Source organism: Heliconius melpomene, chromosome 8 (genome assembly GCF_056956725.1).
Source record: "Heliconius melpomene rosina isolate 202511_hmr_F chromosome 8, ASM5695672v1, whole genome shotgun sequence".
Classification (NCBI taxonomy): Eukaryota; Metazoa; Arthropoda; class Insecta; order Lepidoptera; family Nymphalidae; genus Heliconius; species Heliconius melpomene.
In genome coordinates, this window is record NC_140396.1 from 3571126 (window position 1) to 3583396 (window position 12271).

The window sequence follows — 12271 nt, forward strand, 5'->3', positions numbered from 1 at the left end:
TTTCAACTTTCAGAATAAGCAGAGTGAACCTAGTGTTAATACACTCTGCTCTCCAGTTATACCCTGAATTTTCGAGGTATTGCATGTTGATATTTAGAGTGGCGAAACTTAACGCCGTGTTATTTGGTACCAGGGCGAAAATGAAAATATTACTAAGCATAATTACCCATAACATCCGCGTTAAAGTTACACGCTTCTCCTCAAAGGCTTCCAAAGTCTTTTGGAACTTTATTAGGAAATATTATTAATAAAGTATTTATATTTGTAAATATATAATAGATAAAACATATAATATGTTAGACAATTTTGTAGAAGTCGACGGTTTCATTAAAAATATCATTATCATTCTGTAACGTCTTTGCGCTCATTACTGTCGTTATTTCTACATCATTAAAAAAATACCACAGACTTTGTTTACCGGCAAGGTAAAAAGAAAAAGAAAAAGAAAATGAAAATATAAGGAGATATTGAATTATAAATTATAATGTCTAATGAATGGTGATTTTCGGGAAATGAGATTTCAGAGTAAAATTAACGCCTGGAAGCTGGCGTAGCGCGATGAGGTGTGATTTTGCGTGATGCTATTTGATTCTAATAAAAGATGGTCTTGACAGACGGACAAAACCGCGATCCAATAAGGATTCCGTTTTTACATTTTAAAATACGAGACACTAAAAATAAATAAATTTTAATATAAACGATATAAACTATAAAAGTCTGATATAAGAGAATTCTGAAATACACCAAATAATTTCACATGACTATAGGAAAACCGTTTCATGTCCTGGAAAAATCCAAGTTAGTACTGTACGAGAACAAAATTGCTATATACATACATACATACATACAAACATACAAATATATATATGTAACTTTAATTATGAGGGTCGCGTCGCTTGTTTCAAGTAATGTCAACATTTGCGCGTGGTTTACTCTGTTATGCTCTGATTAGGACTGTGATACCAGGCTCGCAGTGAGTTGGAGAGGTAATTTGTTTTAACAACTCTACGTTTTATGTAAGTGGGAATGATTTTGAACTGGAAGGTTTCCTTTGCTATTGCTTTTTTTTTGTGTTTATATCGTTGAAGTGCCGTCGCGGTGGTGTGGTACAAGCGTGTAAATGTACACGCTAAAGTGGGTTCGATTACCACTCGGGGAAATCAATTATTATTTATCTATACTAATATAATAAAGCGGAAGAGTTTGTTTGTTTGTTTGTTTGTTTGTTTGTTTGTTTGTTTGAACGCTAAGATCTCTGGATCTACTGGATCGATTTACTTTGTTTTTGTTTTGTATGAAAGCTGCATTCTTCAGAAGTGCTATAGGCTATATAATATTACATTACACATATATACTAATAAATTAAAATACTTTCTAATTTGACATGCAATTTATTCTGCCATGTTAACAACAACCGTCGTCGCTACGCGACCGCGTTCGTTACCGCGTCATTTATATATTCATCCTTATGAAAATAAATATAATAGTCACTTTTAGCATTTCATCTAGATTGAAATTATATTAAAATTATCCGGGTCCGCTAGTTAATTAATATTAATAAACCAAGTACTGTAAAGAGTCAAGTTATGAGTGGCATATGAAACATTCTAAGCACTTGAGATAAATGTGGTCGTAGGTATAGTGGGTTACCTCGAAATCCTTTTCATAATCCAGTGTGTTCCTGAGATTGGTGCGGTCAACCAAGCTATCTTCTCTTCAGCAGTCTTTTCAGACACTGATACTGATTTTTTTAACTTCACACATATAACAAGGTAGCCTGAGGGAACCTAATATTAAGACACTCCGTTCCCCTAGTTTACTATTGCCGTGATAATAGTATCTATTATTATGGTAATACAATCTAGAAAAAAACATATTTTGTTTAAGAGTAGTTTAGTAGTAAATTGGCAAAGATGTTTGGCAACAAAATGAGGTAGCCAAGGCAAGCTATGAATATAAAAATGTTGTAAATATTCTTGTCATTTTAGGCTTCCGTACCCAAATAGTACCGACGGGATGTCGTCCTCCACTGACCATTATTTATAGAGCTGTTTTGAATGGTAAAAATGTACGAGTTTATAAGGATTACTTATAATATTAGACAGAGGGAATCTGGAAACTTAGTGTTAAGACGACCCCCTTTCAGACAATTCCCCACTTTCCGCCTGTTCTTATTATTGAGGCATTGTGTGTTGACTGGTGGGATTCAACGCCACGCTTTATCTGGAAAACAGAATGAAGAAATGAAAATATTGAATATTTCATTTTGAGTGGGAATCGAATCCACAACCTGAAATGGAACGATGAAAATTTGATAGTCCTTTGCAATGGCAATAAGCAAAAAAGTAGTTAATACAATACAATACACGCTACGACAAATATTTATTTATAATAGTTATTTTTACATTATTTACTTTATATTTATGAAACACCAGTTTCAACCATATTTAATAAGTCACATCTAAATATCCCTCTTCGAAAAATAGCTAGAAAATATATATATATATACAAAAAGGCCAATTTTTACGTGACCCGTCATTTTTATTAGCGTCTGTCAATCAGCCAGTAACTCTGTCACGCTGCGTGCCGTAATGAGGGCGTCAATGGACACGGGTTGGAAGCTTTTGCGCCCCATTCAATAAATTAATGAGTCTATAAATATTACAATATCCTTTGCCTTTTGTCATACTCGGCTTATATTTTTTTTAACTTCACGCTATATTTCACATATAGCAGGGTAAGCGGAGGGAACCTAGGAACCTAATGTTCAGTCTCTCCGTTCCCATTAACTGTTAATGTTCCGTTCACCACTGTTTTCACTTCCACCCCACACCCTTATACCCCCCATCACGACTTAACATTAGGTTCCCTCTGCCTTTCCTGCTGAGTGCAGGATACAGCGTGTCACTGTTTATTTTTATTCTGGTACAAAAAAAACGTTACGTTATTTTATTATAAATGACTCTTGACCTGCTTGCAGCATAGGACATACAATTCAAGATATATTGCTAATGCATAAACTGCCACATTAGACATTTCCAGAATATAATTCGGCATACATTCATAAATATGAATTGAGGTCAGTCGTGGCGCAGGGGCACGAAGAGTGATTGAAACCCGACTGGTTGTGGGTTCGATCCCCAGTCGAGGAAATAAAATATTTATTAAAATTTATTTGCCTTTAGTGAGTGCCTTGAAAAAAAAGTACGAAACGGAGTATTAACACGGCATTACCTCTGTCTACACTAATATATGCGGGATACAGCGTGAAGCTGTTTTTTTTTTTCATTATAAATATAAATAATAAAATACCACCGAGTGGGGGATACCCCCATTGCGTTGACGTCGCGCTGTGCCCCTAATTCCATAAACAGGATATTTTGTCCGTACGTTTTGTAACAATATTAGAACCGCAAGCCGAGATAATGGCCGACATTTGCCGTTTACATCTTTTACCTAATCCCATAACTAATTTGAGCAATTCAGAGATACGGGTAACGAGTGGAAATTGTGTTAATTTTACTTTATTATATTTTTAGTGGCACTTTCTTTCTTATGTTATATGTAACATTTTATTATTTGCTTATCCTTGAAGTTATATAATATTATCTTTATAAAATGGTAGCCATTATGGCGCAGCGGCACAAGGGTGACTGTAACGCGAAGGTCGTGGGTTCGATCCCCGCTCGAGGAAACGAAATATTTATTCACATTTATATTTTCATTTCTACGCTCTGGTGTTGAGGCATAGAGCGGAGTTGAGTTCCGCCATTTTTAATAATTGCATGCTGAATTTATTATTAGAAATTATAAAAATTGTATAAGAAAATTGATTATTTTCACATTGTTCTACGCTACCTCTTTTAAATGATTATCTAGATTTTCTTCAAGTGCTTTGCAAAATACTATTATATACATGACGATAGCAGATAAATAACAACTACTAAATGACTAACTGTGCAGTCAGTTATTTCATCATGTCAGATCATCAGTTCTTCATTATTATTAACCGCCATCTTGGAAAAATACTACCCCAGGAGCATGATTATATTTAAGTAGTTCTCAGTTCTCTACTTTGGTTTTATTAGAGTAAAACAAAGCACAGCATTGCATACCCCAGCACTCCTGGAATATCTCGAATATCTTGACTTGGAACAGTAAAGGACGGAGTGCATTGACACTAGCTTCCTTTAACCTACCCTTCTGCATGCAGAAGATGCTTAGAGGAAAAAAAACGGAACCACCATTATTTTCTGCAATGTCTTTTATTTTCCCGCACGATATCAGGGTCAGGCTTAAAGTGAAATATTATAAAGATTCGCGTTGTTTTTTGCGAGATACGAAAAGTCTCAAATGTTAAGCTGGCTTTATTACGTAGATTTACCGTGTAGATATGCAGGTCTACATTCTTGCAAAATTAAATCTGAATCCTCTAGTATATTCATATTATGTGTGATTGTTATTTAAGTCGTGTTTATTTAATATTATGATTTATTATGTTTGTCTGAAAATAAAAAAAAAACAAATCTCTGGTTCTGGTAGTACTTGCTAGCTTATTTTATTGAATATAGGGTTGCCAGGGTTCCAGGGCATAATAAGTCCACTATTATATAAAATTTTATTATTCTAAATTATATTATATACATATTTACAAATTGGCCTTCAGAAAATCTTTCAATGATATTTGAATGAATCCATTGTATGGAACCAGATATAGCAACTTTACCTGTTATGTTTCTAAAACTTTAATATTTAATTATTATTGTCTTCGTAATTCAATTTTTTTGAAATTTCTTTTACACTTGAAAAAAAAATGTAATGTCTTTTTATGAAATATTTATAAATATTTCTTTCTGGATTTTTTTCTTTATTTATATTGTAAATTCTCAGTGGGAACATCTCAGTGATAAAATATAAATAGTGATAAAGTGATAAGTCCATGGGAATTACAGATTTTGATCACATGGCGAATATACACAATGCAGAAAAAAATATGCAAAAATATCCGTTTCGCATGTTTTGCTAAGAAGGATCGTAGACCTAAATATTAGATATTAATTTCATCATTGCGATCTCAAGATAAATGGTCTTGATAGAGTAAGAAACTGATCCTATAAGAGTTTCATTTTTTCCTTATGAAATACTTAACCCTAAAATTATAAATTAAGCTACTCACTAACAGCCTAGTAAGTTCAGTAATTAAAACACCGTTTACAAATGCAACGCAAGAGCGATTCCAGCAAATAAAGCAGGTGGAGGGTTCCATACTTTGAAGAGTACTTCATAAAATTTATTCAGTTCTACTTGCACAATAGTTTAAAACGTTATTCCGGTCTCGTTATATAAATAACATGGGTGATTTCTCTAGAGAATTATTGAATTATCCACTTCAGAAATACAATTACTGAATAGCAGAGGAACTCGCCACCCTCATCTCGTCTAATGAATATTAATAGCTAGATATATTACCTTTCACACCTGTCTGTCTACGTGACGGGCTTATTAGATATTTATGTCATTTGATACGTTAAATATACGTAAGCTACGACGTTTTTTACGGATTTTAATAAGAAAAGTTTAAAGAACAAATGTAAGAGCTATAATTAAAAAAAAATACATGTATAGTCAAATATTTATGTTAAAATTTTATAATTGTTTGAAAAGAAATACATTTACTACTAGGTTTTTAATATATAATAAACATTAATACATTATATATTTTGTGAAAAAATATATTAACGATCATCCAAAAGAATAAATATTAAATTCTATTTAAAAATTTCGCAAATAAAATCGAAAACATAAGGTTACTGTGAGGGGAAGTAAATTTATGTGAACGACGAATAATTTACGATGTATTAATAGTGAAATTAATTCTTGATCTAGTTCTAACCTACTAGATAGAAACTAGATGTTAAATTTGTGCGTAGAATTATTAGTATTTTGCTATTGTAGTGTTAATATTTCTTTAATAATATATTTTTTTCCTTTAATAATAGTTCATTCCCCGAGTGAGAATCGAACACATAACCGTCGCGTTACAGTCACACGCTAGTGCCCACATCGGCCTAAATTTTTCTATTTATAATGAATATTTAACTTCTTTTTATACTTGTCGTTAGTTTTTACAACAAACAAACACTTTTAATAATTTTCTATAGCAAAGCGTTTAGATACGCCCTTCACTGACACCTTTACTGTCATTTATGGCAGTAATTACTAACACAATTTGCTACGGCCGTTTGAAAATAATTGTACAATTTATATTTTACTATGTAAGATGTAAGAGGCGACTTTGGTGGTATTTTACACGCAAGAGTTCTTTTTTAGGGTTCCGTACTTCAAATGGAAAACACGAGAACCTTTATAGTCTGTCTGTCTTAATGGAGATCTTCTTCTTCCTGGCATTAATCCCGGCTATCACCAGGGTCTGCCTATCTTCTCTTAATGGAGAAGACTGCCTCTGTCTTAATGGAGATATTAAGCTGAAGTTAATGCCAAATTAACTTACGTAACACAATTATGTAACTATGACATGACAGTTATGGGTTCTATGCCTGTTCGGGGGAATGATTTACTATATTTTATTCTGCTTATTAAAAATAAAAAAAAATCCCATTACCTAATTTTCTATTAAAAATCATAAATAAATTTAATTATATTAATTGTAATCATTGCCTCATATATAACAAAGTCAGTTTAAACTCAAAGCCAGCTTGGTGGAGAGATTTATTGGCCAAAAACTTTGTATGAACTGGCAGCATATGCAATGGATATATTTAGATTTTCTGCCATATAATATGTACTTGAAATCGTAATACAATAATTATTATCATTAATAATGTAAGTTATTTTTTAAGGGGGTTATTTTTCAATGCTTTGCTATTTTAATTAAATGTCTCTAACATTGTTTGCTTAATGGTGGAACTTAATCATCATCATTATATAGTCATCTAAGTTATCAAACTATTTACATGAACCATTTCAAGATTCTTTTAAGCCTTTCGTAACGCATAAAAAATTAGTCTATATGCATGAAATTTTGCACATTTCTTTAAACTTTTTATAGGTGCCGAGTTCTGTGTTCAATCAGGATAAAATTCAAGCTATAAATTTCACTTGGTTATTTTTTACTAGCAGACACCAGAATAAATTTCCACCTAGTAGTCCAGGACAACCTACACTACACTGACATTAATTAAAAATTGTCGAACACAAAACCCGAGTTCTGGATACCGATATCCATTATAGCCAGCTTACATTAACAAAAACATAAAATAATCTTGGAGGAGACTATTACAAGCATATTTCAATTCAACTTCCACTTTTCTACACAATTCAATTTCCCACTCAATTCAAGAATTGGAAAGTATGTTAATGGGAACAGAGTGTCTTAACACTAGGTTCCCAAGTTCCCTCTGTCTAACTCGCAGCGTGAGCCAAAAAAATTGGAAACGAGGCCAAAATCTTATCAAATTATTTGTATGTTTATAATTCCGGAAAGCGTGACCGACACGACAATAAGCTATTAGTAAAAGTGTAAGTGAAAATTTCTATTACCATAATAATAAAAGTTTAAGGATTTTGGTAAAGAAAACATTTTGTGAATTAACTGCTGAGCTTCCTCGGTTGTGGTTTAGTTTGAACTTGTCATACTGTTACTTTATGTATATTATTTTAAATTTATGAAGGTTGTATGATCCTGTTTAATTTTATCATTTATTTTTGAAATTGAAAATTATAATATCATTTTTTATTGATTGTTAAATTATAATTATTCTACGTTGAGTTCCGCCACTCAACACGTATTACTTTCAGAATTCGGTTAAAAATGAAGCGGAGTGTCTGAACACTAGGCTTAACAGCCTGAAAACCCTCAAATTCAAGCAGCAACTATTTCACAATGAATATTTTCATTGTGAAATAATGAAAAATTTTAAGAGAACGATAAGAAATATCTTTAAAACAATATAATAGGCTATTGAAGCTAAAATACTGCTAAAGTAGTTTATGTGCGTTTACAGAAAAACAACACTAAAGACTTGAGGCACGTAATATCTCCATATAGTTGGAAATAAATAACATTGTACAATAGCCATATTACACCTAATGTGACATTAAGTTTCTATTTGTCTTTACATCAAAAGAGCTTTTAAAGATATACAAGTACAAATTTATTATTGGACATTGTACTAATAGTACAAACAAGCGACCCGGTTGAGGCTTCGCCCGCTTGAATTTCTTAATTATTTACCATTTGTTTTTTTTTTTCAACTTTCACATTTATAATATTAGTAGGATATGATAGATGTGAAGGTTTGAAATTTACTAAGCTATACGATGAAACTTTACACTAACATAACTTATACATGAAAACAGCACAAAGGCTACAATTTATGAAAAAAAAATTGTTTAATTTAGATGTGATATACTAATATTAAGCGGGCGAAGCCGCTTCCGGGCCCTAAGTACGATATACGACTTGACAATGACTTAACTATTTTTTCTATTATGTAAGGAAAAGGGTTACATTAAGACCTGGCTTACCTCTATTCTTTTATCGACAAACCAATGTAAAAGTTTTCCAACTGGGTAAAAGCTTCTTTCATCTTATAGAAAAATGGGATACTATTAGTTTTAAACAAGGGAAAAAGATACTATAGTTACTTTTAGATGGACTTGAAAACTCTTATATTTTCTTTGACGACTCAAAACTCGGAAGTTACTAGTAAAGCGCAATTCTCTGTTCAGGATTCTTTAAGCTTAGTCCACAAAGAGCTTTGAAGAGAGCAGCACGTGTCGCTGCTACCGGGATCTCACACGTAAATACGTAAACTGCGTGTATAATTTAAAAAAAATATATATACCTAATAGTGTTATAATATAATAACTACAGTATAAGTGAAAGTTAGTGACCATAAAAATTATAAAAAGGACTTTTTTGTGAATTACCCCACATTTTTACTTTGTAAGTATTATTAATATTTTCGGTTAAAATATCCTCAGATCTTATTAATAAAGTTACAATGTTTGATATTTCACAACTTGTCAAACGAATACATTTTGAAAGCCTCTCAAAACTTCGTACTTTTGATTATTAATTACTGTTTTAAACTCCAACCTACACTCGTATAGAGCTTATTATATATACGTTGTTAATAATAAACATATTTGGTTAACGTCGTGAAAATGTTATTTTATACTTACTTAATTTATATAAACATTTTAATTACTTCGAAATAATGAAGACTTATTTTAAGAGGTAAGTTGATGTTTTTTGTAATAAAAGTTTTAAGCTGAGAAGGTTAATAGGTGAAATTATTTTGTTAGCTTTTAATGAAAATTAACCAAAAGTGTGCTTTTAATGAAAGAAAAAACTAATTGAGACCCTCGTGGTCGGAAGGGTTGGAATGTAACACACCGGTTGTGGGTTCGATCCCCATTCGAGGAAGTGAAATATTTATTTACGTTTATATTTACATTTCTTCGTTCTCGTGTCGAGGCAAAAGCGCGCTAGAATTAAAGCTATAGAAATAAAGCTATACACTTCGCGTACAGTCATACAGGCGTGAAATGTTAAATTATTTTAATTAGTCTTAAATCCATAATAGCAGCCTTTTTAGCTTTTCGCATCTTGTATACAGACAGCTATGTACGGCGAGAGGTGTCTGTATTACAAAATTTACTTTTATTTCGAGATATATAAAACTTTATCGTAAGAGGAAGTTGAAAAGTTTTATCTTGAGAGGAAGAACAATTTTTTTATTTTTTTTGCATCACCTCTATTCCGCATATAACAAGGTAGTTTGAGGGAACCTTTTGTCGGAACACACTTTAGTTCCTGACTTTCCGCCGAATTCTGGAGGGGATGCGTGTCAAGTAGCAGTATTCAACGTCGCGCTTTGCCTTCATTTCCTCAGGTGGGAATCGAACCCATAATATACCGTTTTACCGTTTTCGCCCGATTGGCCTCAGAACAAAAATAATTGATTTTTTATAGTCGAAACGAACTAACAACTACTTTCTCTAAATATATTAAAATTTTTCACTATCGTATCGGCTATTATGCTATTTCACAGTCAGTTCAAAAACCCCAAGTAAATAATAATTAAGGACAACTTACAAGCATTTACTAGTTTAGATTAGCGTGAGCGATTACACGATTAAAGTGGTAGTTAATTTTATGAACACTGAACGAGATATACTTAGAGAGAAAATCAATCGGGTAATTTAAATTTATTTAAAAAAAAATTGAGGCCCTCGTAGCTTAGTGGAACGAAACTGTTGTGAATTCGATCCACATATACTTTCCATTTTATGAATGATATATGGCACCTTGGTACAGTGGATGTATGTAAACGCGATGTATTGGGTTTGATTTTCACTCAGAGTTATGAATTATTTGATATGTTTATTTCCTCGATATATCGCCATTCTACACGCTCTGTCCCGAAAATCCCGAAGTTGGAAATGGAGTTTTAGCACTAGATTCTCTCTGCCTACTTAACATAATGCGATACAGAGTGAAGCTAAAAATAATATGTAATTAAATTATAAAAGTCACTCTTACAAAATGTGGCCGAATTGAAATAGAAGTGTTGCGTGCAACAAACAAACAAACTTCCTTAAAGTTGTTGTCACGATTGTTTATTAGTTTTAGTTTTAGTTTTATACAAGCTAAACTAATTTTAGTTTTTTTTTTATATTACTCTATGTAATAAAAAGTTAAGATTTTTAGTTTAATTCGAAATATCATGGAAAGGGGCCTGATGGGATTGAGGGGCCGGTCGTAGCGCAGGGGCAGAAGCGTGCGACTGTATTACGCGGTAGGTAGTGGGTTCGATTTCCACTTAGTTAAATCAGTAATATTTAAGATATTTAATTTATTAATTTCCTCGTTTTGGTGTCCGGAAGTCGCCGGAAAGTGGGGATTGGAATGTCTTAGCTCTATCTTCCTCCTGGTTTTTTCTTTCCGGAAAATGCGTGAAGGTGGTATAAATTTCTAACTCACAATTACAAAGCTATCTCAATGAAGTTCAAAAGCAAATAAAGTTTGAAATTCTTCTACTCTACTTTCACCGAAAGTGATCGTTTAAGCGTTTAACTTTTGTTTTTTGCCAGATTGGTATTGGATACTGTGAAATTGACTTTTGCAACTTTTCGCTTGTATTCGAAGTTCTTCAGTTTCCTTTTAAATAATTATTTTATTTATTAAAAAGGAAAGGAGGAGACGAGGAGGCACAAAGTGTGACTGCAAAATCGACTGGTTGTGGGTTCGATCCCCACTCGAGGAAATGAAGTATTTTTTAAATGTATATATTCATTTCTTCGCTCTGGTGTCGAGGCAAAGCACGGCGTACACGCAACACGTAATGCCTCCAGATTTCAGCGGAAAGAGGGGTACGGAGTGTTCTAAACACTAGGTTCCCTCTGCCTACCCTGCTGTGTGCGGGATACAGCGTGAAGCTGATTTTTTAAAAATTAACTTTGTTTTCGTATTGATAATTTTTTCTCTCGTTGCATCTTCGCAATTTTTTTTAATAGATACATATAAACAAATTGATTTTCGAATTACATCTAAATTCATGATAAAAATATATAAAAGGTAATTCTTTCCATTACTTATTTAGCATAATATTAATACAATTTTCGGCAAGACATACGAATTTAACGTCTCTCAAGTGTAGCCACACAGAACTAATTTCCTTAGATTTCGGCATATTAGAACATACAAAATCAATTTACATATATTTCGTCTTACATCTACGTACGTACATACGAGAATTAATTAAAGAAGTTTGCTTCAAAGGGAAATAAGCTGATATCACAAAGGCGTATTGACAAAGTAATTAAAAGTTTTTAGTTTTAGGCATTTTTCTAAAAATTTATTTGAGTTGCTTTTGAGTCCCTTTGCCTACGGTTCTAGTGCACCTATTCCTAAATTATGGTAGTCTCCACACGACCTGGTTGCCAAAACAATGCTGCTAAACTGGGACGTTCCAAAGAGCACATTGTTCTCAGGATGGCGAAAAATAAAATCTAGGCTATCTTTTATTTACTTTAATACAAATATTTTATTTGTCAGGCCGTAGTGGCGCAGTGGTTCAACGTGTCAGTGTGAATTAAACGATTAGAATTCGATTCCAACTCGCGAATTAAAATAATTATTTACATTTTCTCTTTCTCCGGTAAGGTTATTTAAAATTTATATAATCTTTGTTTTAATAAATATTAAATATTCAAAGTGATTTTTCATATTCTGTATTTATTT

General features: G+C 32.4%; 1 protein-coding gene across 2 annotated transcripts in view; it reads left to right on the top strand.

Annotated features, from left to right (window-relative positions):
- LOC146536702 (B-cell receptor CD22-like) overlaps positions 1-12271 on the top strand; it is a 107318-nt gene that overhangs the window by 12179 nt on the left and 82868 nt on the right. Inside the window, exon 1 of one of the 2 annotated variants that reach the window (XM_085189356.1) lies at positions 8815-8968. The exons of the other annotated variant lie outside the window; for it this stretch is intronic. The gene's annotated coding sequence lies outside the window, so the exon portion shown is untranslated. Of the gene's footprint in view, positions 1-8814; positions 8969-12271 lie in introns of those variants that run through there. 2 annotated transcript variants of the gene reach the window in all.